Source organism: Triticum aestivum, chromosome 2B (assembly GCF_018294505.1).
Source record: "Triticum aestivum cultivar Chinese Spring chromosome 2B, IWGSC CS RefSeq v2.1, whole genome shotgun sequence".
Classification (NCBI taxonomy): domain Eukaryota; kingdom Viridiplantae; phylum Streptophyta; class Magnoliopsida; order Poales; family Poaceae; genus Triticum; species Triticum aestivum.
In genome coordinates, this window is record NC_057798.1 from 384,851,398 (window position 1) to 384,878,193 (window position 26,796).

At 43.5% G+C, this 26,796-nt stretch overlaps 1 long non-coding RNA gene across 1 annotated transcript; it reads right to left on the bottom strand.

Annotated features, from left to right (window-relative positions):
- Positions 1-24,733: 24,733 nt before the first annotated feature.
- On the bottom strand, positions 24,734-26,356 carry LOC123041261 (uncharacterized). Its single transcript, XR_006418444.1, has 2 exons — positions 26,007-26,356; positions 24,734-25,011 (listed from the first exon to the last, which is right to left on the bottom strand). It is a non-coding gene; the product is annotated as an uncharacterized lncRNA (long non-coding RNA).
- Positions 26,357-26,796: the final 440 nt, after the last annotated feature.

Genomic DNA, 26,796 nt, shown 5'->3' on the forward strand with positions numbered 1-26,796 from the left:
CCTTTTCTGTGAAACACTAAAATAGGAAAAAATAGAAACTGGCACTGGGCCTCTGGTTAATAGGTTAGTCCCAAAAACAATATAAAAGAGCATATTAAACATCAAAAACAGATAATATAATAGAATGGAACAATCAAAACTTATAGATACGTTAGAGACATATCAAGCATCCCCAAGCTTAATTCCTTCTCGTCCTCGAGTAGGTAAATGATATAAACAGAATTTTTGATGTGGAATGCTACCTAGCATAATTATCAATGTAATTTTCTTTATTGCGGCATGAATGTTCAGATCTGAAAGATTTGAAACAAAAGTTTAATATTGACATAAAAATAATAATACTTCAAGCATACTAACAAAGCAATCATGTCTTCTCGAAATAACATGGCCAAAGAAAGCTATCCCTACAAAATCATATAGTCTGGCTATGCTCTATCTTCATCACACAAAATATATAAATCATGCACAATCCCGATGACAAGCCAAGCAATTGTTTCATACTTCTGATGTTCTCGAACTTTTTTAATATTCACGCAATACATGAGCGTGAGCCATGGACATAGCACTATAGGTGAAATAGAATGGTGGTTGTGGAGAAGACAAACAGGTGAAGATAGTCTCACATCAACTAGGCATATCAACGAGCTATGAAGATGTCCATCAATAGATATTAATGTGAGTGAGTAGGGATTGCCATGCAACGGATGCACTAGAGCTATAAGCGTATGAAAGCTCAAAAAGAAACTAAGTGGGCGTGCATCAAACTCGCTTGCTCACGAAGACCTAGGGCATTTTGAGGAAGCCCATCATTGGAATATACAAGAAGTTCTTATAATGAAAATTCACAATAGTATATGAAAGTGACAACATAGGAGACTTCTATCATGAAGATCATGGTGCTACTTTGAAGCACAAGTGTGGAAAAAGGATAGTAGTATTGCCCCTTCTCTCTTTTTCTCTCATATTTTGGGCCTTTCTCTTTTTTTATGGCCTCTTTTTTTTCGTCCCGGGTCTCAACCTGACTTGTGGGGGAATCATAGTCTTCATCATCCTTTCCTCACTGGGACAATGCTCTAATAATGAAGATCGTCATACATTTATTTATTTACAACTCAAGAATTACAACTCAATACTTAGAACAAAATATGACTCTACGTGAATGCCTCCAGCGGTGTACCGGGATGTGCAATAAATCAAGAGTGACATGTATGAAAGAATTACGAATTGTGGCTTTGCCACAAATACGATGTCAACTACATGATCATGCAAAGCAATATGACAATGATGGAGTGTGTCATAATAAACGGAACGGTGGAAAGTTGCATGGCAATATATCTCGGAATGGCTATGGAAATGCCATAATAGGTAGGTATGGTGGCTGTTTTCAGGAAGGTAATGGTGGGTGTATGGTACCGACGAAAGTTGTGCGGTACTAGAGAGGCTAGCAATGGTGGAAGGGTGAGAGTGTGTATAATCCATGGACTCAATATTAGTCGTAAAGAACTCACATACTTATTGCAAAAATCTATTAGTTATCGAAAGAAGTACTACACGCATGCTCCTAGGGGGATAGATTGGTAGGAAAAGACCATCGCTCATCCCCGACCGCCACTCATAAGGAAGACAATCAAAAAATAAAGCATGCTCCGACTTCATCACATAACGGTTCACCATATGTGCATGCTACGGGAATCACAAAATTTAACACAAGTATCTCTCAAATTCACAACTACTCAACTAGCATGACTATAATATCACCATCTTCATATCTCAAAACAATCATAAGGAATCAAACTTCTCATAGTATTCAATGCACTTTATATGAAAGTTTTTATTATACCCATCTTGGATGCCCATCATATTAGGACTAATTTTATAACCAAAGCAAATTACCATGCTGTTCTAAAAGACTCTCAAAATAATATAAGTGAAGCATGAGAGATCAATAATTTCTATAAAATAAAACCACCACCGTGTTCTAAAAAGATATAAGTGAAGCACTAGAGCAAAATTATCTAGCTCAAAAGATATAAGTGAAGCACATAGAGCATTCTAATAAATTTCGACTCATGCGTGTCTCTCCAAAAGGTGTGTACAGACAAGGATGATTGTGGTAAACTAAAAAGCAAAGACTCAAATCATACAAGACGCTCCAAGCAAAACACATATCATGTGGTGAATAAAAATATAGCCTCAAGTAAAGTTACCAATAGACAAAGACGAAAGAGGGGATGCCTTCCGGGGCATCCCAAGCTTAGGCTTTTGGTTGTCCTTGAATTTTACCGTGGGGTGCCTTGGGCATCCCTAATCTTAGGCTCTTGCCACTCCTTATTCCAAAATCCATCAAATTTTTACCCAAAAACTTGAAAACTTCACAACACAAAACTCAACAGGAAATCTCATGAGCTCTGTTAGTATAAGAAAATAAAACACCACTTTAAGTTACTGTAATGAACTCATTCTTTATTTATATTGGTGTTAAACCTACTTTATTAGAAATTCTCTATGGTTCATACTCCCCGATACTACTACTCATAGATTCATCAAAATAAGCAAACAACACACGAAAAACAGAATCTGTCAAAACAGAACAGACTGTAGCAATATTATTTGTTCGAATACTTCTGGAACTCCAAAAATTATGAAATAAATTGTTAGAGGTGAGGAATTTGTCTATTAATTATCTGCAAAAATAATCAACCTAAAATCACTCTCCAATAGACAATTACAGCTAATCTCGTGAGTGCTAAAGTTTCTGTTTTTTACAACAAGATCGCAAAGACTTCACCCAAGTCTTCCCAAAGGTTCTACTTGGCAAAAACACTAATTAAAACATAAAACCACATCTAAACATAGGATAAATGAATTATTTATTACTAAACAGGAACAAAAATCAAAGGACAAAAATAAAATTGGGTTGCCTCCCAACAAGCGCTATTGTTTAACGCCCCTAGCTAGGCATTGATAATTTTAATGATGCTCACATGAAAGATAGCAATTGAAACACAAAGAGAGCATCATAAAATATGTAATAAACAAGTTTAAGTCTAACATGCTTCCTATGCATAGGGATTTTATAAGCAAACAAAGTATTATAGCAAGCAAAAACTATCATATGCAAGGAAGAAGAAAGAAACAATAGCAATCTCAACGTAAGGAGAGGTAATTTAGTAACATGAAAATTTCTACAACCATATTTTCCTCTCTCATAATAATTACATGTAGGATCATAATCAAATTCAAAAATATATCTATCAAATAAAATTTTCTCTTCATGATCCACATGCATGCAAAGTTGATACTCTTCGAAAATAGTGGGTTTATCATAAAATAAAGTCATGACCTCTCCGAACCCACTTTTGTCAAAAACTTTATAAGATTGAACTTTATCCAAATATGTGGGATCTAAAATTGACACTCTTCCAAACCCACTTTCAGTATTATTGCAAACATTATTATCAATCTCATATTCATCATGGGGCTTAAATAAATTTTCAAGATTGTAAGAAGAATCACCCCAATCATGATCATTGCAACAAGTAGTGGACATAGAAAAACTAGAATCCCCAATCTTAGGGTTTTGCATATTATTAGCACAAGTGACATTAACAAAATTTATAATAATATCATTGCAATCATGATTTTCATTCAAGGAGCTATTGTGAATCACTTCATAAATTTCTTCTTTCAACATGTCATCACAATTTTCAGATTCATGAATTTCAAGCAAAACCTCATAAAGATAATCTAGTGCAATCAACTCACTAGCAATTGGTTCTTCATAATTGGATTTTTTAAAATATTAGCAAGGGGATGAGGATCCATAACAATAGATTTTTAGCAAGCGAAGATGCAAGCAAATAGAGGGCACATGGCAACATGAGCAAATAAAAGGACGAACAGAAGAAGGGCGAAGAAAAGGCAAAGGTTTTCAAAAACCATTTTAGAAGTGGGGGAGAGGAAAACGAGAGGCGAATGGCAAATAATGTAATGCGAGGGAGAAGAGTTTGTGATGGGTACTTGGTATGTCTTGACTTGGCGTAGATCTCCCCGGCAACGGCGCTAGAAATCCTTCTTGCTACCTCTTGAGTATGCGTTGGTTTTCCCTTGAAGAGGAAAGGGTGATGCAGCAAAGTACCATAAGTATTTCTCTCAGTTTTTGAGAACCAAGGTATCAATCCAGTAGGAGACAACAATCAAAAACCTTGCAACCAACGCGATAAAGGGGTTGTCAATCCCTTCACGGTCACTCACAAAAGTGAGATCTAATAAAGATAGTAAAGTAAATATTTTTGGTATTTTTGTTGTATTGATTGGAAAGTAAAGATTGACAAATAGTAAGCGAGATGCAATGTAAATAAAAGAGATGCAACATAATAAGAAAGATAATCGGGGGCCATAGGTTTCACTAGTGGCTTCTCTCAAGATAGCAAGTATTACAGTGGGTGAGCAAATTACTGCCGTGCAATTGAAAGAAAAGTGCATAGTTGTGAAGATATCTAAGGCAATGATCATGAATATAGGCATCACGTCCGTGTCAAGTAGATCGAAACGATTCTGCATCTACTACTATTACTCCACACATCGACCGCTATCCAGCATGCATCTAGAGTATTAAGTTCATAAGAACAGAGTAACGCATTAGGCAAGATGACATGATGTAGAGAGATAAACTCAAGCAATATGATATAAACCCCATATTTTTATCCTCGATGGCAACAATATAATACGTGCCTTGCTGCCCCTACCGTCACTGGGAAAGGACACCGCAAGATTGAACCCAAAGCTAAGCACTTCTCCCATTGCAAGAAAGATCGATCTAGTAGGCCAAACTAAACTGATAATTTGAAGAGGCTTGCAAATATATCAAATCATGCATATAAGAACTCAGAGAAGAACCAAATAATATTCATAGATAATCAAGTTCATAAATCCACAATTCCTCGGATCTCGGTGAACACACCGCAAAAGAGTATTTCATCGAATAGATCTCCAAGAACATTGAGGAGAACTTTGTATTGAGGATCAAAGACATAGAAGAAGCCATCTAGCTAATAGCTATGGACCCGAAGGTCTGTGGTAAACTACTCACGCTTCATCGGAGAGGCTATGGTGTTGATGTAGCCCTCCGTGATCGATTCCCCCTCCGGCAGATCGCTGAAAAAGGCCCCAAGATGGGATCTCACGAGTGTAGAAGGTTGCGGCGGTGGAAAAGTGGTTTCGTGGCTCCCCTTGATGTTTCTAGGGTATAAGAGTATATATATGCGAAAGAAGTAGATCAGTGGATCTACGAGGGGCCCACGAAGGTGGGGGCGCGCCTACCCCCCTTGGGCACACCCTCCTGCCTCATGGCCGCCTCGTGGCGTTCCAGACTGCAACTCCAAGTCTTATGTATTGCTTTCGGTCCAAGAAAGATCATCACGAAGGTTTCATTCCATTTGGACTCCGTTTGGTATTCCTTTTCTGTGAAACACTAAAATAGGAAGAAAAAATAGAAACTAGCACTGGGCCTCTAGTTAATAGGTTAGTCCCAAAAATAATATAAAAGAGCATATTAAAGCGCATTAAACATCCAATACAGATAATATAATAGCATGGAACAATCAAAAATTATAGATACGTTGGAGACATATCACATGGCGGCTCGTCGGAGATGACTGGTCATCTCCAGCTGGGGAGGGTAGGGGCCGTCGCCGGCTAGGGAGAGGACGGAGCTCATAGAGGTAGGAACAACTGGAAGGGAAGATAGGTGGGGAGCGATGGGTAGACGAGAGGGAACGTGGGGGCAGCGACGTGGCGCTCTCCCTCCAGATCCAGATCGGGGGAGAGGAGGAGCGACGAGAGAGGGTGGCGATGCTTGGCGAGGCAGTACTGGATGAGGGGGATGGGGGTGACAACACTAGGTGGCGGTGTGGGTTGGGGATCTAGGGCATCGGCACTGGGCGGAGGTGGTCCGCGGCGATGGGGATCGATGGCGAGTGCGGTGGCTGAGGGAAGGAAGAAGCTATGGTGGGATGTGGGAATGGGGAAAAATTAGGCTGCATGGAACGGAGCCGCTTCCACAGACTTATTTGGTGTTTCACTTCCCACGCCAGCCTTGCGTGTTTTTAGGCACGGAACTTTTTATCCCCACCAACGTAGTTACTAGCGGTGCAACCGCCATTGTTTACTTTTTAGGACAGACGTGATGCCCCTCAAATTGTTGGCAAATGAGTTTCCCTCCTAGGCTTATCATTGCCGATAGATAGCATGCCCTATCAAATTTTGCCAGACAGATAAAGTTTTTCCGGCAGTTTTGTGCCTCGGATTATCAATCTTTCCCTGTAGTTGGTTGCCCTTAAAGTTTTGTCATGGTGTAGTGTGTGGTAAATGATATGTCTCCAATGTATCTATAATTTATGAAGTATTCATGCCATGTTTGCATCAATTTTATGTGGTTTTGGTATGATTTTATTAGAACTAACCCGGACAGATGATGTTTTCAGCGGAACTACCATGGTGTCATTTTTTGTGCAAAAAGAGAAGTTCTCGGAATGGGCTGAAAATTTATGGTGATTTTTATGGACCAAAAGAGACCCCCGAAGCACCGGAGCTAGGCCAGGAAGTGACCGAGGAGCCCACAAGCATGGGGGCACGCCCACCCCACTAGGGCGTGCCTCCCGAGCTTGTGGGCCCCTCGGGCACCCCCTGACTTTTTTCCAACGCAAAAAATTCTTATAAATACGAAACCCCCGGAAAGAACCCTAGATGAGAAGTTCCGCCGCAGCAAGCCTTTGTAGCCATGAAAAACCGATCGGGAGCCCGTTCCGGCACCCTGTCGGAGGGGGAAACCATCATTGGAGGCCATCTTCATCATCCCGGCAGCCACCATGATGAGGAGAGATTAGTTCACCCTCAGGGCTGAGGGTATGTACCAGTAGCTATGTGTTTGATCTCTCTCTCTCTCTCCCGTGTTTTTGATTTGGCACGATCTTGATGTACCATGAGCTTTGTTACTATAGTTGGATCATATGGTGTTTCTCCCCTTCTACCTTCTGCTAATGAATTGAGTCTTGCTCTTTGATATTTTGTCATGTCTGATTGAGTATTGGATTTGAGAACACTTGATGTATGTCCTGCGATGAGATATCTGTGGTGACAATGGGATGTTCTATTGATTTACTTGATGTATGTTTTGGTACTCAACTCGCGGATTCCCGATGTGACATTGAGGTAATCTATGCATAGGGGTTGCTGCATGTTTTCGTCCTACGTTCTCCAATAGAAACTTTGGAGTGATTCTTTGTCGCACGTTGAGGGATTGCCATATGATTTAATTATGCTATCATTGTTGAGAGAATTTGCACTAGTGAAAGTATGATCCCTAGGCCTTGTTTTCAAGCATTGCAATACCGCTTTTGCTCACTTTTGTTACTAGTTACCTTGCTATTTTTATATTTTCAAATTACAAAAACCTATATCTACTATCCATATTACACTTGTATCACCATCTCTTCGCCGAACTAGTACACCTATGCAATTTACCATTGCATTGGGTGTGTTGGGGACACAAGAGACTCTTTGTTATTTGGTTCTAGGGTTGTTTGAGAGAGATCATCTTCATCCTAGGCCTCCCATGGATTGATAAACCTTAGGTCATCCACTTGAGGAAAAATTGCTACTGTCCTACAAAACTCTGCGCTTGGAGGCCCAACACGCGTCTAGAAGAAGATGATTGCTTGCGTAGTGGACATCAAGCTCTTTTCTGGCGCCATTGCCGGGGAGGTGGGTGCTTGAATGTATATCTTTATATCTTCCAACTAAATCTTTTAGTTTCTTGTTTTATCACTAGTTAGTCTATAAAATAAAACTACACAAAAATGGAATTGAGGTTGCCTCGTATCCTTCACCTTTTTAATGTCTTTCGTGAAAATGATGGAAAGGAAAATTGTGCCAACGTGTTAGAAGAAGAAGTCAATAAAATGCGTGGCATAAAATTCATGAATTATGAGCATGATTACAACGTTCTTAGTATGAACTCTTTGAATATCCATGATGCTAATGATATGCAAAGCCACAAGCTTGGGGATTCTATGTTTGATGAAGATGATATTTTTTGTCCCCCAAGTTTTGATGAACAATTTTTTATTGATGATAGCATGCCTCCTATTTATGATGATTATGTTGATAAAAGTGGGTTCGGAAGAGTGTCAACTCTAGTTAATGATGTTGAATATTTTAACAATATTGATAGAAGTGGATTTGGAGAGGTCATGACTTTATTTAGTGATAAATCCACTATTTTCGAAGAGGTTCCAATTGATTGTGAGAACAAAGTTGCTATCTATGATGATTATTGTGATGACATGTATGCTATAAAGAAAATAATAACCATGAAACTTGTCATCATGATTTTAATTTTCAATTGGATTATGCCTCACATGATAGTTATTTTGTTGAGTTTGCTTCCACTACTATTCATGAGAATAAATTCGCTTATGTGGAGAGTAACAAAAATTCCACACTTGTGCATCATGAAAATAATGCTTTATGTGATAGTTGTATTGTTGAATTCATTCATGATGCTACTGAATATTATTATGAGAGAGGAACATATGCTTTTACATATTGCAATAATATCAAGTTTCCTCTCTATGTGTTGAATATCTTGAAGTATTGCTTGTTTTGCATTCCTATACTAGATGAATCTTGTTCCCATGAATCATTTTCGCGCAAGATCCCTATGCACAGGAAGTGGGTTTGGCTTAAATGTGCTAGTCATATGCTTCATGATGCTCCCGTTATGTTTTAATTATTATCTTTTATGTGAGCATCATTGAAATCATCATGCCTAGCTAGAAAGGCATTAAAGAAAAGCGCTTGAAACCATACTGTTTTTGTGTGTCCACATTATTAAGCTACTGTATTAATCATGTTTTATAGCTTTTATTTCAATAAAGTGCCATGTAAAGCCTTTGGGATAGTGTGGATGATTGTTGATTTGATTATGTGAGAAAACAGAAACTTTTGTGCCTAGTAACAGAATTGATCTGATTTTTGGAGCATCAAAAAATTCTGAATTTTTTCACTTTATTGATATACAAATTTTCTATGTTTTTCTAATTTTTTAGAATTTTTGGAGTAACAAAAGTATGGTTATTGTTCAGATCATTACAGACAGTTCTGTTTTTGACATATTCTGTTTTCAACGCATAATTTGCTTTTTAAGTGTTTCCATAGCTTATATTAAGTGATATAAATTGTGAAAATGTTAAGTCACAGTAGGAATTGTGTGAGAACATTTATTAATCTTATCTTGACAGTACCAAACTGAATGATTTGTCTTCATCATACTAACCCATCTCACGAAGTTCCGTTAAGTTTTGTGTGATTGAATTTTTCAAGTTTTGGTTGAGATGTCGATATGAGAAGAATAAGGAGTGGCAAGACCCTAAGCTTGGGGATGCCCAAGGCACCCCAAGGTAATATTCAAGGAATATCCAAGCAACTAAGCTTCGGGATGCCCCAGAAGGCATCCCCTCTTTCGTCTGCAACATTATCGGTAACCTCAGTTGGAGCTATATTTTTATTTATCACATGATATGAGTTTTGCTTGGAGCGTCATTTTATTTTGTTGAGATTTGCTTTCTGTTATTTAGAATAATGTTTTGCATCTTTTAGTTCAATAAAAAGTTCAAGTATAGCCTTTACCATGCTTATTTTACAAGTCTATATGTTGTTGTTTTGAAAACAAAAAGTTCTCTATCATTGTTTGAATTCTTCAGGAAATACAAAACGTGATAAAATCTTGATATTTTTACACAATGAGTAACAACAAATTTTCTACTGTGCGGTAGTTTTTCAGAATTTTTGGAGTTAGAGAAGTATGAATAGTCTTGCATTCTTTACAGACTGTTATGTTTAGAAAGATTGTTGTTATGTTTGCATTGTTTGCATTGTTTGCTTTTTTAATGATTCTATATGAGGATATAAGTCTTAAATATGCAGAGGCATTTAGTATGAAATGTTAAATAATAATTTTAGTGATTTTCTACAGTAGAGAATGATAAGGTTTTGCATTGATTTATACTAACTTATCTCAGGAGTTCTTATTGTGTTTTGTGTGGATGAAGTTTTTCAGAATTAGGGTAACCGTGATAAAGAAAAAATTAAGGAGACACAAGAGCTCAAGCTTGGGGATGCCCAAGGCATCCCAAAATAATATTTCAATAAGTCTGAAGCATCTGGGGTTGAGCCTAAGTTTTTGATTCTTCACATGATATGTGCTATCCTTGGAATGTCATTTTATTTTGTTTTGCTTGTTGTTTGAATAAAATACTTAGGATCTGAAATTCTTAAATGAGAGAGAGTCTTCACATAGCTCCTTAATTATTTGAATACTCTATATACTTCACTTATATCTTTTGAGCTAGGTAGTCGCTCTAGTGCTTCACTTATAACTTTTTAGAGCACGACGGTGGTTTTATTTTGAAGAAATTGATGAACTCTCATGCTTCACTTATATTATTTTGAGAGTCTTATAAATATTATGGCAATCTTCTTAGGTTATGAATTTAGTCCTAATATGATGGGCATCCAAGAGGGATATAATAGAAACTTTCATATAAGAGCATCGAATAATATGAGAAGTTGGATTCCTTGCACTGTTTTGAGATATAAAGATGGTGATATTAGAGTCATGCTAGTGAGTAACTATGGATTGGTAGAAATACTTGTGTTAAAGTTTGTGATTCCCGTAGCACGCACGTATGGTGAACAGTTATGTGATGAAGCTGGAGCATGATTATTCTTTGACTGTCTTCCTTATGAGTGGCAGTCGGGGATGAGCGATGGTATTTTCCTACCAATCTATCCCCCTAGGAGCATGCGTGTAGTACTTTGCTTTGATGGCCAATGAATTTTGGCAATAAATATGTGAGTTCTTTATGGCTAATGTTGAGTCCATGGATTATACGCACTCTCACCCTTCCACCATTGCTAGCCTCTCTAGTACCGTGCAACTTTCGCCGGTGCATTAAACCCACCATATACCCTTCGTCCAAACAGCCACCATACCTACCTATTATGGCATTTCCATAGCCATTCTGAGATATATTACCATGCAACTTCCACCGTTTTGTTTATTATGACACATACCATCATTGCCATATTGCTTTGCATGATCATGTAGTTGGCATAGTATTTGTGGCAAGGCCACTGTTCATATTTTTTATACGTGTCATTCTTGATCATTGCACATCCTGATACACCGCCAGAGGCATTCATATAGAGTCATATCCTGTTCTAGTATCGAGTTGTAATTCTTGAGTTGTAAGTAAATAAAAGTGTGATGATCATTATTACAGCATTCTCCCGTGTGAGGAAAGGATGATGGAAGCTATGATTCCCTCACAAGTTGGGATAAGACACCGGACTTCAAAAACTATAAAGAGGCCAAAGAGCCCAAAATAAAAAAAAGTGAGGCCAAAGAGCCCAAACAAAAAATGAGAGAAAAAGAGATAAGGGACAATGTTACTATCCTTTTTCCACACTTGTGATTCAAAGTAGCACCATGTTCTTCATGATAGAGAGTCTCATATTTTATCACTTTCATATACTAGTGGGAATTTTTAATTGTAGAACTTGGCTTGTATATTCCAATGATGGGCTTCCTCAAATTGCCCTAGGTCTTCGTGAGCAAGCAAGTTGGATGCGCACCCACTTAGTTTCTTTTTGAGATTTCATACACTTATAGCTCTAGTGCATCTGTTGCATGGCAACCCCTGCTCACTTGCATCGATATCAATTGATGGACATATCCATAGCATATTAATTTGCCTAGTTGATGTGAGACTTTCTCCCTTTTTGTCTTCTCCTCACAAGCTCCACCATATTCTATTCCACCTATAGTGCTATATCCATGGCTCACGCTCATGTATTGCGTGAAAATTGAAAAAGCTTGAGAACATTAAAAGTATGAAACAATTGCTTGTCTTGTCATCAGGTTTGTGCATGATGAAATATTTTGTGTGATGAAGATAGAGCATAGCCAGACTATATGATTTTGTAGGGATAACTTTCTTTGGCCATGATATTTTGAGAAGACATGATTGCTTTATTAGTATGCTTGAAGTATTATTGTTTTTATGTCAATATTAAACTTTTGTCTTTAATCTTATGGATCTGAACATTCATGCCACAATTAAGAAGATTGCATTGATAACTATGTTAGGTAGCATTCACACTTCATAAATCCTTTCTTCTATCATTTACCTACTCGAGGACGAGCAGGAATTAAGCTTGGGGATGCTAATACGTATCCAATGTACCTATAATTTATGAAGTATTCATGCCATGAATTGCAACAATTTTATATGGTTTTGGTATGATTTTATTAGAACTAACCTGGACTGACGTTGTTTTCAACAGAACTACCATTGTGTCATTTTTTGCAGAAATAGAAGCTCTTGGAATGGGCTGAAAAGTTACGGTGGTTTTTTATGGACCAAAAGAGACCCGCAAAGCACCGGAGTTGGGACAGTAAGTGAACCAGGAGGCCACAAGCCTGGGGGCACGCCCACCCCCTAGGGCGTGCCTCCCGAGCTTGTGGGCCCCTCGGGCACCCCCTAGCTTGTTTCCAACGCCAAAAATTCTTATAAGTACGGAAACCCCCAAAAAGAATCCTAGATGGGAAGTCCCGCCACCGCAAGCCTCTGTAGCCATGAAAAACCAATCGCGAGCCCGTTCTGACACCCTGTCGGAGGGGGAAACCATCACCGGAGACCATCTTCATCATCCCAGTGGCCACCATGATGAGGAGGGAGTAGTTCACCCTCGGGGCTCAGGGTATTTACCAGTAGCTATGTGTTTGATCTCTCTCTCTCTCTCTCTCTCTCTCCTCTCTCTCTCTCTCTCGTGTTCTTGATATGTCACTACAAAAAAAAGACACATCTGTGACATTTTGGGCCGAACCAAACTTTTTACTGTCATACATATGACACTTTTATGACGATAATTGTGACAAAACCCGGTGTCATCATAGATGTGGTGGGCTCCTACTTCTATGACAAAAAATCATGAAAGAAAATGGGCTTTTCATCCTGGGCGGGCCGGAGATGCAGCTGCATGACATTCTTTGGGCCGTCCATGACGGAAAAAAACGTGGTAGAAGCGAGGGCGAGGAAAATTTCGAGGAGTTACCAGTTACGGTGGGTGGTCGGGGGCCGAGCGATGCGCGTTTCTCTCGTACGTGTACGCGCGTGTGTGCGAGGCGTTGGCTCTAACTGAACCCGAGCGAGGCGCTGGGCTCTAACTGAACCCGAGCGATTGCACTGCAGGCTACGTGTTACTGAACCCGAGCGATTGATCGATGGCTGTTAACTGAACCCGATCGAGCGATTCCTTCGCTACTGCTGCTAACTGAAGCCGATCGATGCTGCCTCTCTGGATGAACAGTGAGCGTTGTGGGGGGGGGGGTTGGATGAACAGTGAGCGGTGGCGTTGCCTCTGGATGAACAGGACCCCGTGGAGGGCTGGATGAATAGGACGACCCCGTGGAGGGCTGGATGAAGAGTAGACGGTGGAGGGGTCTCGTGGAGGGGTGGTTGAACAATAGCCGGTGGAGTAGCGCGCGGTGGAGGCTGGATGAACATGAGCCCGTGGAGGCTGGAGGAGGTCGACGGTAGCCCGTGGAGGCTGGAGGACGTCGATGGTGGAGATGAACAGTATCCTATGGAGTCCCGTTTTGCGGTACGCCACACCCCTCCCGGTGAAAAGGACACCCGCTTCGACCGTAGCGCTCCAACACAAGTCCGTTTCGTCCGTTTTGCGGTACGCCACACCCCTCCCGATCAACAGTACCCCTGTTTCGACCATAGGAGGTCCGTTTCCTCCGTTTTGCGGTACGCTAGACCCCTCCCGATGAACAGGATCATGTTTCGAACGTGGCCGGTCGAACACAAGGCTGTTTCCTCCGTTCTCTAGTACGTCAGGCCTCGTTTTCATCGCCTGTTCCGTCCAAGCCGGTTGGCTCCCACGCGTTCCGTTGCCTCCCCATGAACACGACGTATTCCTTTGCCTCCCCATGAACACGATGACGACGCTGTTTCTCCATTCCGACCCAGCCATGTACACAAGCCTTGGCCGTATGTATGCGCGAGTAGGCGTTCAAGACCCCTCCCATATGTACACATACATGGTCGTATTTTCTTTCTTGCACACTGGCCGATGTACGTACGTGTACATGCTACATGCGCGCCTCTACTACGACACGTACGCGCCTCTACTACAACACGTGCGTGCCTCTACTATGACACGTGTGTGCCTCTACATCGACCAGTATATATTTACGTCCACGTTCGCGAACAGAATGACAATGCTACGTACGCTTCGACCAGGTGGGTCCCGACTGGCAGGCACTTCCTTGCATGCGAAGATGTAGCTGGTGGGTCCCAGCAGTCAGGGGGCGAATCATTTTATTTGGATGGACGCACTTCCTTGCATGCGAAGGTGTAGCTGGTGGGTCCCAGCAATCAGGGGGAAATGTTTTTTTCACTAAATACGGTGGCCCGTCCGGTGGGTCCCCGCTGTCAGCTGGAGGAATAATTATTTTGCGCGTAATAAGGAGGCACTTCCTTGCGGCCGCCGTGGACCCAGTTGTCAGCCTCTCCACGCACAGTACTCTTCCGATGGAAGTCGGTCGTTGACCACATTGACCACGCCGCGCCGAGAGCACCATGGCGGTGGATGACGGCGAGGCCTAGGAAGGGGACGACGCGGAGCCGGGGAGGACGCAGCAGTGGATGCCCACGCGAAGAGGAGTACGAGGGTTCACTGGTTCGGCTGCGGTGTGAGGCTGCCGTCGCCGTAGAATAACAGGGGGTGTGGGTGAGTAGAGGGATGACCTGGCTAGCGGTGGGAGAAGTAGGGGGCGTTGAGGCCTCCGCGGTATCACAGCTGGCCATGGGAGGCAGGAGCATGCGGCACGACACGGGCTGCTTTGGGCGGCTGGAGAACGAAGACCAGAGGTTGAAGAAGCACTACGACCGTTGGATGGACATCGTACGGTCACTGGAGTATTGACTTAGTTGACAAAGCCCTCCGTCCCCGTCAACTTAGTAGGCCCACAAGTCAGCCTGCCACTATACTGGGTCCCAGCTAGCAGGGGGAGTATTAATTTTTTTGTGTAATAAGGAGGCACTTCCTTGCGTGCAAAGATATAGCTGGTGGGTCCAAGTTGTCAGCGGCGGTAATGTTTTTTTCGTGAAATACAGAGGCCCTTTCGGTGGTTCCCAGATGTCAGGTGGAGGAATCATTATTTTGCACGTAATAAGGAGTCATTTCCTTGCATGCGGCCGTGGACCCAGATGTCAGGTGGAGGAATCATTATTTTGCACGTAATAAGGAGGCATTTCCTTGCGTGCGGTCGTGGACCCAGCTGTCAGCCTCTCCACGTACAGTCCACTTCAGATGCCTGTCGGTCACTGACCACGTTGACCAGGCCGCGCCGAGAGCACCAGGGCGGTGGACGACACAAGGGCAGGGAAGACTCGGTAGTTGTTTCCCACGCGGAGGGGAGTACGACTGTACGAGGGTTTACGGGTTCGTCTGCCATCACCGGAGAATAACAACAGGTGTGGGTGAGTAGAGGGATGGCTAGGCCAGCGATGGGAGTACGGTGGGGCGGTGAGGCCTGCACGGCAGCACAGCCGGCCGCGGGGAGGAGGGAGCAGGCAGTCCCGCCGGCGCTTGTTTGAGCGGCTGGAGCAGGAAGAGCAGAGATTGAAGAAGCACGACGGCCGTTGGATGGAAATCCAACAGTCACTGCTTGTGCGTCAACCTTTTTTTAGGAAAGCCTCAAATCTGTGGAAAACAGCATACAACCCATCTGCCATTATTTCTAATAATTTACAGCCCATTTGCTAATTCTTAAGGTTTTTTTTGGAGCCCATATTCTTTTTGTTAGCATTACAGCCCATATTGTGGCCACGGTTAAAAAATTATACGAAATTTTGCATATTTCGGTGCGGTCCAAACTATTTTTAATCCCGATATTTCGAGTCACATTCAAAATGATTTTAAAAATAAATGTATATCAATATAAAATCCAACAAATTGTCCATGCATAAATATAAAGCATAAATATAAATGCAATTTCAAATCTCAAAATGAAAAAAGATATTTGAAACTAATTGCTGGTTTGATGTGTTTTAAAAATGTACAGCCCATTTCTCATTACTGATAGGCCATTTTCTCGGCCAGCCGAATGAATCTCTCCTCGTCTTGAAAGATTTGCAGCCCAACAGGCCTGACAAAGTGACTTACTTGGCAAATCACAAAAAAACTGGGCTGTGGCCATGGACCCAGTTGCGGTCGTGGACCCAGCTGTCAGCCTCTCCATGTACAGTACTCTTCCTATGGAAGTCGGTCATTGACCACATTGACCACGCCGCCGAGTGCACCAAGGCGGTGGATGGCGGCGAGGCCTAGGAAGGGGATGACGTGGAGCCGGGGAAGACGCGGCAGTGGATGCCCACGCGAAGAGGAGTAAATGGGTTCACTGGTTTGGCTGCGGCGTGAGGCTGCCATCACCGCGGAATGTAGTAGAGGGATGCCCTGGGCCAGCGGTGGGAGTAGTAGGAGGCGGTGAGGCCTCCGCGGCATCACAGCCGTCCACGAGAGGTAGGAGCACGCAGCACGACCGGCGCTGCTTTGGGCGGCTGGAGCAAGAAGACCAGACGTTGAGGAAGCACTATGGCCGTTGGATGGACATGTACGGTCACTAGAGCTAGAATCATTCATATTGACTAAGTTAACAAAGCCCTCCATCCTCATCAACTTAGTAGGCCCACAAGTCAGCCACCCACTATGGTGGGTCCCAGCTAGCAGGGGGTATTCATTTTTTTTGTGTGTAATAAGGAGGCACTTACTTGCGTGCGAAGATATAGCTGGTGGATCCGACCTGTCAGCGGGGGGAACGTTTTTCTCGCGAAATATAGAAGCCCTTCCCACGTACAATCCATGTACAATGCGTAATAAGGAGGAACTTTCCTTGCGTGCGACCATGGACCTCGTGGGTCCCAACCGTCAGGCTCTCCACCTATAGTCCTCTTCGGATGACTCTCGTATGTTGACCACGTCGCGCCGAGCGCACCAAGGCGGTGGACGATGGCGAGGCCCCAGACTGGAACGACCCGGAGATGGGGAAGACACGGCAGTGGAGTCACAGACGGAGAGGAGTGGGAAACTTGATTGGTTCGCGTGCGGGTGGGCCTACACTCGGCAGAGAATAACAGGAGGTGCGGAGTGGAGGGATGGTCTGGCCGTCGGCGGGGTAGCGTTTCGCTGAGGAGCGCAAAACAACGCTGCTGGACGCCGAAGGCTGGAGCAGGCGGTTCCGGTAGCGCTGGGGGAAGAAGACGAGAGATTGAAGAAGAATGTCGGCCGTTGGATGTAAATCCAACGCCTTTTATGCTTCGACCTACTGGCCCACATGTCAGCCAGTCCATTTGTTTTTCTAGTCCATTTGGTGGGTTGGGTGAAACAATGATGTAGCATCTATTCAGCCCGTTTAAATCCCATTTGCATTTTTCTCGAAATCCGTGGACTTGCTGGTCTGGGTGAAAATATCATGTTGGGCTAGATGGAGAAATGTTATAAAAACATAAACACATGATTGCACGTCTATTAAACTGCCCACAAGCGTCCGGGCTGCGCTTGGCTCTTCGCCTCTTCGGGAAGTCAAACAATGATGGAGTACTACTGCACTGGAGGAGTACTACAATACACTTCTGGCCATCTGACACCGATTGAACTGCTGCGTGTCCACCGCGTGCGGGAGGGAGAGCGTGTAGCGAAAGCTTCTTCTAGTCTTGCCAGCCACCACGCTCATGGGATAGGGAGGGACACTCCTGCCTTTGCGTGTATGACAGGTGGGCCCGAAAGGTGTGTGGCCAACCTGTCATACAGCCAAAGGCAGGTGCAGTTAAGTCCACGAGGGAGAAGATAATCAAACTTCTCATTGATGTATGAGTTGACGCGACACATCAAAGCACTAAACTCGATATATTTCAATAATTTGCGTTTACCGATGCATTAATTACAACACATTCATGCATGCCGTGACTCTCCTTTTGATACTTGCATGTGTTGATTTAATGCACCTTGAAGTAGTATAAAATATGTGACGGTAAAGCTTTGTAATGCCCCGGCCCAAGTCGAGAGATGGTTGTGCACGAGGAGGGCGAGATCATGCAGACCGAATAGGACCCGACGATGGAGCTCTCTAAGGTCTCGATGGACCTCACCGTGCTCCACTGCCCCTTGTGCCTCCACCCCTTGACGCCTCCAGTGTATGAGGTTCAAATACACCTCGTCCATTCGGCTGATTGAGCAAGGTGCAGGTTTCTTGATTGATGTGGTGTTCGATTGATTTCTACAGTGCAAGGGAGGGCACTTGGCCTGCGCGGACTGCTGCATCGAGTGCCCCGAGAACCAGCGGCAGTGCCAGAAGTGTGAACGTGGCGGTGGCTTCGACATGCGGAACACGGTGGTGGACTCCGTCCTTTCGTCGGTGAGGGTGGAGTGCCCGCACAAAGGTTGTGGGCTCTACATCACTTACCACAAGCTCGCCGATCACCAGAGCGTGTGTTCGCTCGCGCCCAACAAATTCCCCGTGCCCGTCTACGGCTACGAAGGCCCGCCGCCGGCGCTCTACCACCACATTAGCACCGCGCATCCCATGCCCGTGCACAGGATCCAGTATGGCAAGGTGCTCCAGCTGCAAGTGCCACTGTCGGAGCCATGGCTCTTGCTGTTCGCGGAGGAGGACGGCCGCACATTTTTCTTGGTCGGCGGCGTGCTCGACATCGGCGCGCCTATCGCCGTGTTGGTCATCTGCATCAGAGCAGGGGCGTCCCCACTGCCGCACTACGTGGCCAAGCTGTGGGAAAACGGCCCACCGGGGGAGCCCAAAGGCACGACCGACGCTGTCAAGGTGGAAATGGAGGTGACAACCAGCAAGGATCCCAGCGACGTCGACGTGCAGGAGCTGACCTTCTTCACAGTTCCGCCCAAGCTGCTGGCCGGGGCTAAGTTGGTGTCCCTCCACATTCAGATTGACAAGCTCACGTCCTAAATGTTTCTACAGTGCCTTCTATTTATCTTAGTAATATGCTAATATAGGGATTGCCTCGATCTACTTTAGCTTAGGAAATGGTGGGTTTTGGTGGCGATGCCACAATTACTTCGACATCAGATCAGTAATTTTCCAACAGTCGAACGGATATTTTGTGTCTGTTGGATATAAAGTTCCTTTGGGTAAGAAGTACTACTTGTCATCAAAATGGATAAAAGGAGATGTATGTAGACGTATTTTAGTTCTAGATACGTCCCTTTTTATCCATTTTGATGACAAGCACTCCCTCCGTTCCACAATACATGCCTTCCATTTGTCAAAATATAGATGTATCTAGACATGTTTTAGTATATAGGCACATCCATGATAGAGCCAATCGGATGGTTGAGAACACTACAATTCGTAGCTACAGATGCGTGTGTGACTCTGAGATGCAGAGGCCGGGGGTCATCATCCTCCTTTTCGAGAAAAAACAGACGTGTGTGTGAGAGGACGAGTGCATGTGTGCACCTCTTCTCTTCCTGTATAACGTACTAAACTCAGAGTACAAGTTTTTGTGGGTGGCACGATGCTGCGTGCGAGAAGTCCCGAGAGATAGGTATAATACATCTGAAAAAAGACTAGCCTAGAGCTCGCCACACGGCTATTCCTGTCGAACGCCCCATTAACCGTAACATATGTATACGACGGTGCCAGTTATTGCACGTACACAGCAGTACTCCCTCATTTTCGGTTCATAGGGCTTAATTCAAAAATCTCACAAACCAAGATGGTTAGTGGTGGAATATTTTTTGTAGTTTGCAAAAGCACCTAATTAATACTCTTGTTTTTCTCAAAAAATTATGTTTATCAATGCATTAATTGCAATGCATGCATGCATAAAGTACATGCATTGGTCAATTTTCTCTTAATACTTGCATGTAATGATTTAATGCGCCTTGGAATCTGAACATGTGATGGGGAACAACCAAATTGAGCCTTATAAAATGGAAAAACTAGATTTTTGAGATAAGCCCTATAAACCGGAAAGGAGGGAGTAGAAAAAGAACTACTCCATCCGGGAATAGTGCCGCACTTCGAAACTAGAACCGTCAATAAATTTTGAGCTTGCGTCTTGTCACATTCCAAATTACTCCACGCTATGTTGAATTGCAAACCTGTTCACACCGATCACAACCTAAACGGTTTCCCACTTAGGAGCGTATTTGTACCATGCTATATTGAATTGCAAACCTGTTCACACTGATCACAACCTAAATGGTTTCCCACTTAGGAGCTGTTGGGGAACGTAGTAATTTCAAAAAAAATCCTACGCACACGCAAGATCATGGTGATGCATAGCAATGAGAGGGGAGAGTGTAATCTACATACCCTTGTAGACCGAAAGCGGAAGCATTAGAACAACACGGTTGATGTAGTCGTACGTCTTCACGGCCTGACCGATCAAGCACCGAAACTACGGCACCTCCGAGTTCTAGCACACGTTCAGCTCGATGACGTCCCTCGAACTCCGATCCAGCCGAGTGTCGAGGGAGAGTTCCGTCAGCACGACGGCGTGGTGACGATCTTGATGTTCTACCGTCGCAGGGCTTCGCCTAAGCACCGCTACAATATTATCGAGGAGGACTATGGTGGAGGGGGGCACCACACACGGCTAATAGATCTCAAGGATCAATTGTTGTTGTCTAGAGGTGCCCCACTGCCCCCGTATATAAAGGAGCCAGGAGGAGGGGGTCGGTCGGCTAGGAGGGGCGCGCCAGGAGGAGTCCTCCTCACATCGGGAGTAGGACTCCCCCCCTTCCTTGTTGGAGTAGGAGAGAAGGAAAGAGGGGGAGAGGAGGAAGGAAAAGGGGGTTGCACCCCTTGTCCAATTTGGACCAGAGGGGGGCTGCGCGCCTCCTTCCTTTCAGCCTCTCTCCTCTATTCCCGTATGGCCCAATAAGGCCCATATACTCCCCGGCGAATTCTCGTAACTCTCCGGTACTCCGAAAAATACCCGAATCACTCGGAACCTTTACGAAGTCCGAATATAGTCGTCCAATATATCAATCTTTACGTCTCAACCATTTCGAGACTCCTCGTCATGTCGCCAATCTCATCCGGGACTCCGAACTCCTTTGGTACATCAAAACTCATAAACTCATAATATAACTGTCATCGAAACCTTAAGCGTGCGGACCCTACGGGTTCGAGAATAATGTAGACATGACCTAGAACTATTCTCGGTCAATAACTAATAGCGGAACCTGGATGCTCATATTGGCTCCTACATATTCTACGAAGATCTTTATCGGTCAAACTGCATAACAACATACGTTGTTCCCTTTGTCATTGGTATGTTACTTGCCCGAGATTCGATCGTCGGTATCTAATACCTAGTTCAATCTCGTTACTGGCAAGTCTCTTTACTCGTTACGTAATGCATCATTCTGTAACTAACTTATTAGCTACATTGCTTGCAAGGCTTATAGTGATGTGCATTACCGAGAGGGCCCAGAGATACCTCTCCGACAATCGGAGTGACAAAACCTAATCTCAAAATATGCCAACCCAACATGTACCTTTGGAGACACATGTAGTACTCCTTTATAATCACCCAGTTACGTTGTGACGTTTGGTAGCACCCAAAGTGTTCCTCCAGTAAACGGGAGTTGCATAATCTCATAGTTACAGCAATATACTAAACGATCAAGTGCTAGGCTAACGGAATGGGTCATGTCAATCACATCATTCTCCTAATGATGTGATCCCGTTAATCAAATGACAACTCATTTTTCCATGGCTAGGAAACATAACCATCTTTGATAAACGAGCTAGTCAAGTAGAGGCATACTAGTGACACTATGTTTGTCTATGTATTCACACATGTATTATGTTTCCAGTTAATACAATTCTAGCATGAATAATAAACATTTATCATGATATAAGGAAATAAATAATAACTTTATTATTGCCTCTAGGGCATATTTCCTTCAGGAGCGTATTAGTACTCGGTTATAAATACTAGTATGCCAAGATGACTGCACATTCCTCCTCAACTCCTCATCCACAAAAACAAACAAGTCATTCAGCATCCTTCCCTTGCGTCTGCCATGGCCAACGTGAGTTCTTGGTCGAGAGATTGCCACCAGGGAGAGGCGAGCCTGGAAGCGGAAGCACGAGAGATGTCACACCTTGCTGCGAGAGCAACCGACATGTCCTGCCGCGCGGAAGTAGCAGCACAGAGGTCCCGCCGTGCCGCTGAAGCAGCACGGAGGTCCCGCCGCACCGTCGATGCAGCAGACTGGTCCGGCCGCGCCGCGGAACCAGCAGAAATGTCCCACCACGCCGCGAATGCAGCAGAGATGTCTCGCTGCGCCGCGGTAGCCTAGGAGAATTTCTCGCGGGCAGGCGACGACTGTTACAGGCGCATGCATGCGATCGTCCATAGCCAGATGGATCAGATCTCCGGCTGGGCAGGACGACATGAAAGCCTCGTTTGAACAGGCTACCAGCGTCATCCGGCAACTAAGGGAGGGCAATGAGAGGCTCCGGGCCGAGCGCGACCTGCTGAGGGAGAAGATCGTCCAAAGTGCAGACCAGCAGGAGGAGACCAGTGCCTTGTTGAAGAGGACCGGCGTCATCGACAAGAAACTTATGGACGAGAATGACATGTTCTGCAACGAGCACCAAAGTCTGGTGCAGGAATCCGTGGATGTTCTCAAGCAGCGTCTTGAGGACACAAAAGAGCTCATCGCCGCTCGCCGCGGAGACTAGTTCCCATGGCCTGCAGCAATGCATCAAGAAAGTAGAGATCAGCGAGTCAGATCCTTGTCTTCCTTCTTCTTTTGCCCATGTGTATTTCGGGCATAGCCGCATGTGGCTTTTTTAATTATCTTTCTAATTATGTAAGACAATTAATCGTCCTTATATATTCATCAGTCTTGCTATAAGTCGCAGTAGATGCTATATAGGTCCGTCGGATCTTACATCAAGATCTGTGCTTTCAGATTTTCTTTTTTCTCTCTTAAATCTCAGTCGAGTGAGACATAGTCACGCCATTAAACAAAGGCTCGGGCGCCATTAATGGAGACCTTGGGAGAGAGGTGGACGGCAGATGGAGGTCAAAGGGCTCTCCTCCCGATAAGCACGCGCATGGGTCTGATCACACGCCTCTCGTACTCAAATAGCTACCCTGCACGGCGCCTCCTAGCTAATAAAAGATAGGGACGCGTGAAGGCACGTAAATGGTACTAGTAAGTAGAACGCCCGCAGTTTCAATAATACTTGTGTTTCCGATTGTAACGTGACAACACTTGTTCCAAAATGACTTTGTTGATTGTTAATGTGTGCGCCTTCGCAAATCGGACTGCAAAATTACCACAACATGTTGGTGCCATGTCATGGCACCAAGCCAAGCTTCATTATTTTCATGCGTGTTTTGGATTTACAGGAATTAAAAAACTAAGTTTCTCAATGTTTCCAACCCAGCCACGATGCCCAGAATTTTGGATTTCATTCCCATTCACTACAAGAAATATGTCAACTTGTGACCTTGACTATTGGTCACTGAAAGGTCATTGTTTTTCATTTGCAACCTTTTTGTGACCAAAATCAGAACGTCAAAAGCTGGCAATCGTAAACTGAAATTAACGACCTTCTGTGTGAGAAGGTCGTAGACGTTTACGACCAAAACAGAAGGTCGTTGAACCCATGACCTTTTGTTTTGGTCACTGGCTGTCTGACCAGGCCACGTCGGATCCGACGTGGCAATCTAACATGGCAAAACTACGACCAATTGAAACGGTCGCTGACAAGAATCAGCCCGGTCCGATTGAGTGTTTTACATTGGCCTAGCCCAACAATTCAAGTTTTTTTCCAAGTCAATTCTTGTGGGCTACATGGGCCAAGCCCAATATTTCAATGTCTTTATTTTTGTGCCTTGGCCTTCTTACAATCATTTATTTTCTATTTGCAATCATTATATTTTAGCACTGGTCCCACTAGTCATAATGCCATACATCGGTCCCACATGTCAGAAATTTCAAAAATGCTCATATTTTATTCATAAGTGGTTCCCACTGGTCAAGTTTCCATTTCACATCTTTTCAACATACATAATAACTATTTCAAACATACACTAGTCTTTTACAATCCGTTACAATATTACAAAGGTGCACCTTAAAGTGTTCTCACTGGTCAGATTGATCGTGCTCAACAAACTACAGAACCAAAAAACTCTGTGATAAGTAGGGATTCACTCCTTCGCACTTTGCTTCACAGCTTCACACTTCAAAAAAATTAGGCCTAGTGCTCCTGTAAAAGAGTGAACATAAAGTGCCTTAGAGTGTACTGCTGCTGAGACCAGAACCAAATAACTTCAATGGCAACACTAAATGTAAGCGGTAGAAAAGATCTAAAAAGGTAAACAAAATATGCATTATGGTACACTTAAGAAGATGTGATAAATGTTTAGCAAAATTGTTCATGAGAGTAACCTTAATCGTTCAAAATCAGAGTTGAAAATGCAAGGAAATTAAGTTACAAAAGACAATCAGGTATTCTAATTACACAACATTGTCAACAATAAATACAATTCTCTACGAGCGACAAAATTAGTTTTCTTTACATCCTTAGTCCTTGCAAGTTGAAAAAAGACAAGGTGGCATCAAATCAGGTTATAGTTCATGGGAATCAATGCACACAACATGAACAAACAAAATGGTTAAAACACCAATCAAGTAGGCCTCATCCTCTTTCTCATTCCAGATTTGGTGTTTATTGGCTTAGTAGCTGAGGCAGAAACAGAAGCATTTGAGGAGGAAAGCTACGACATGTGCACTTGCGAGGCCACATATTCTGGGTCGTCCACCATACCAGCCACCATCACGTACCCATCGCCATCAGCAACGTTGCTCCTACAACAGCAACAGATAACCATTTATAAATCAAACGGACCAGCTACTCGTACAAGGTTATCTAAGCATGTAAGTACAATCCAGCTATAAAGTGGATGGCCAAGCATGGCTGTTGTTGCTACTTTAGCCAACTGATCTAATTAATCTCATCAACCTAATACAGTGCTTTCAAAAAATAAAAAAATAACTTAAAATTTTGAGTACGGCAGCAACATCCACTAGTTACTGGAGTCCCAATTCAAGATGGCTAGAGGCCACTTGGCACCATGGAACCTGCACAATTTGTACCATATATATGAATGAGTTGGAAAGAAAACTAGAGTTGAACTACATATATATGTACATACATACATCAACAAATTTGATTACACAAGAAGGTAGCTGGGGTGGTGGTCGACGAAATGAAAATCGACGGCCACGGCTCAGCGAGGAGAGAAGCTCAACATTTAAGTTTCGCAAAACAGGAATTCATTAATTTGAGAGTGGGTTTTAATAGCTCAAGCTTACTTAAGCACGTAGTACTAAATAGCAGCAACACTTAAACCATAACCTGTCCAGAAAGGAAACAAAACATGAGACTAGTATTGATAGCAAGTCCACGAAGGCCGTCCAATGGTTTCAACCACATCCTAATAAATCTGTAGCATTCTTTAGCACCTAATTATCAGCAAGAAATCAATGGCCAGATGAGCACCACCAGAACAAATGGGCACTAACACTTGGTCATCGACGCGATGCCCAAGCAAGGAAACAGCTCGCACACGTAAGATGATGATTGCATACATACAAATCATGTGCTGGCAGAAAAAAATCCAAGCAGGAGCTCATCTTCTCTATCTGTTTGATAACTAACAACCTAAATAAAATAAAATAAAAACATGACTTGTTCATATAGATCCCTCTAAAATTCCTTGGGACAAGTGCATCACATATTCGTCAACTTCAAAGCTGAAGTAGTGAGCAGAGGAAGAGGGGGAGGGAGATGGAGGAGCTACCTGCCGCGGTCGCAATGGAAGCAGGGGAGCAGACCCCTCCTGCCCCTCCCCCACGAGCAGTACAAGGCTGCTAGCTGGGCACGCCCCTACTCCACCTCCTCGAGCAGGAGACCCCCTTCCCCTACTACTTCTTGGCGCGCCGCATCACTAGTCACATCCTCATGCAAGAAGTACACAATAAATAGACAAACGGTCAGTGAGGTACATTTTCAGAGCAACAGAAGCTTAAAATTAACAGAAATACACACATCAAATGAAGTCACTAAGATACTTAAGTCCACCACATGGTGTAGAATTCTACGGTAGTGTATAATTCAGTCAAACGAATGTAAACCTTCAAAACACCCTAGCGCAAGTAGTCAGATCCACCGTCCCTCAGCTCCAAAGCTTCATAGACACCTACAAAAGAGAGATGATTCAGACAAGATTAGCTTTAGACAATAATTATGACAGGAACATTGTGTCCCTTCACTAGACATGAAGGGAGGCAAAACTTGATTATAAAGGTTGAAAGTAAAACAGTGATTGATGTAATAACAAAATGACCCACCAGTTCATGCACCACTGGGAGTAAATTAGTTTGATGCAATAATTTTCACTTCTTTTAGTCAGAGGTTTCTTGTAAAATCAATTTCATTTGTGTATCATTGACCTCACAGCATGTTAAATAACTTGACATCATGTTAAGAAAAATAAAGTAAAATCCTAAAAAGCACGGACACGGGGACGGAAAGACGGGGATACGGATACGGGGATACGGGATACGGCATTTTCCAAAAACAGCCATTCG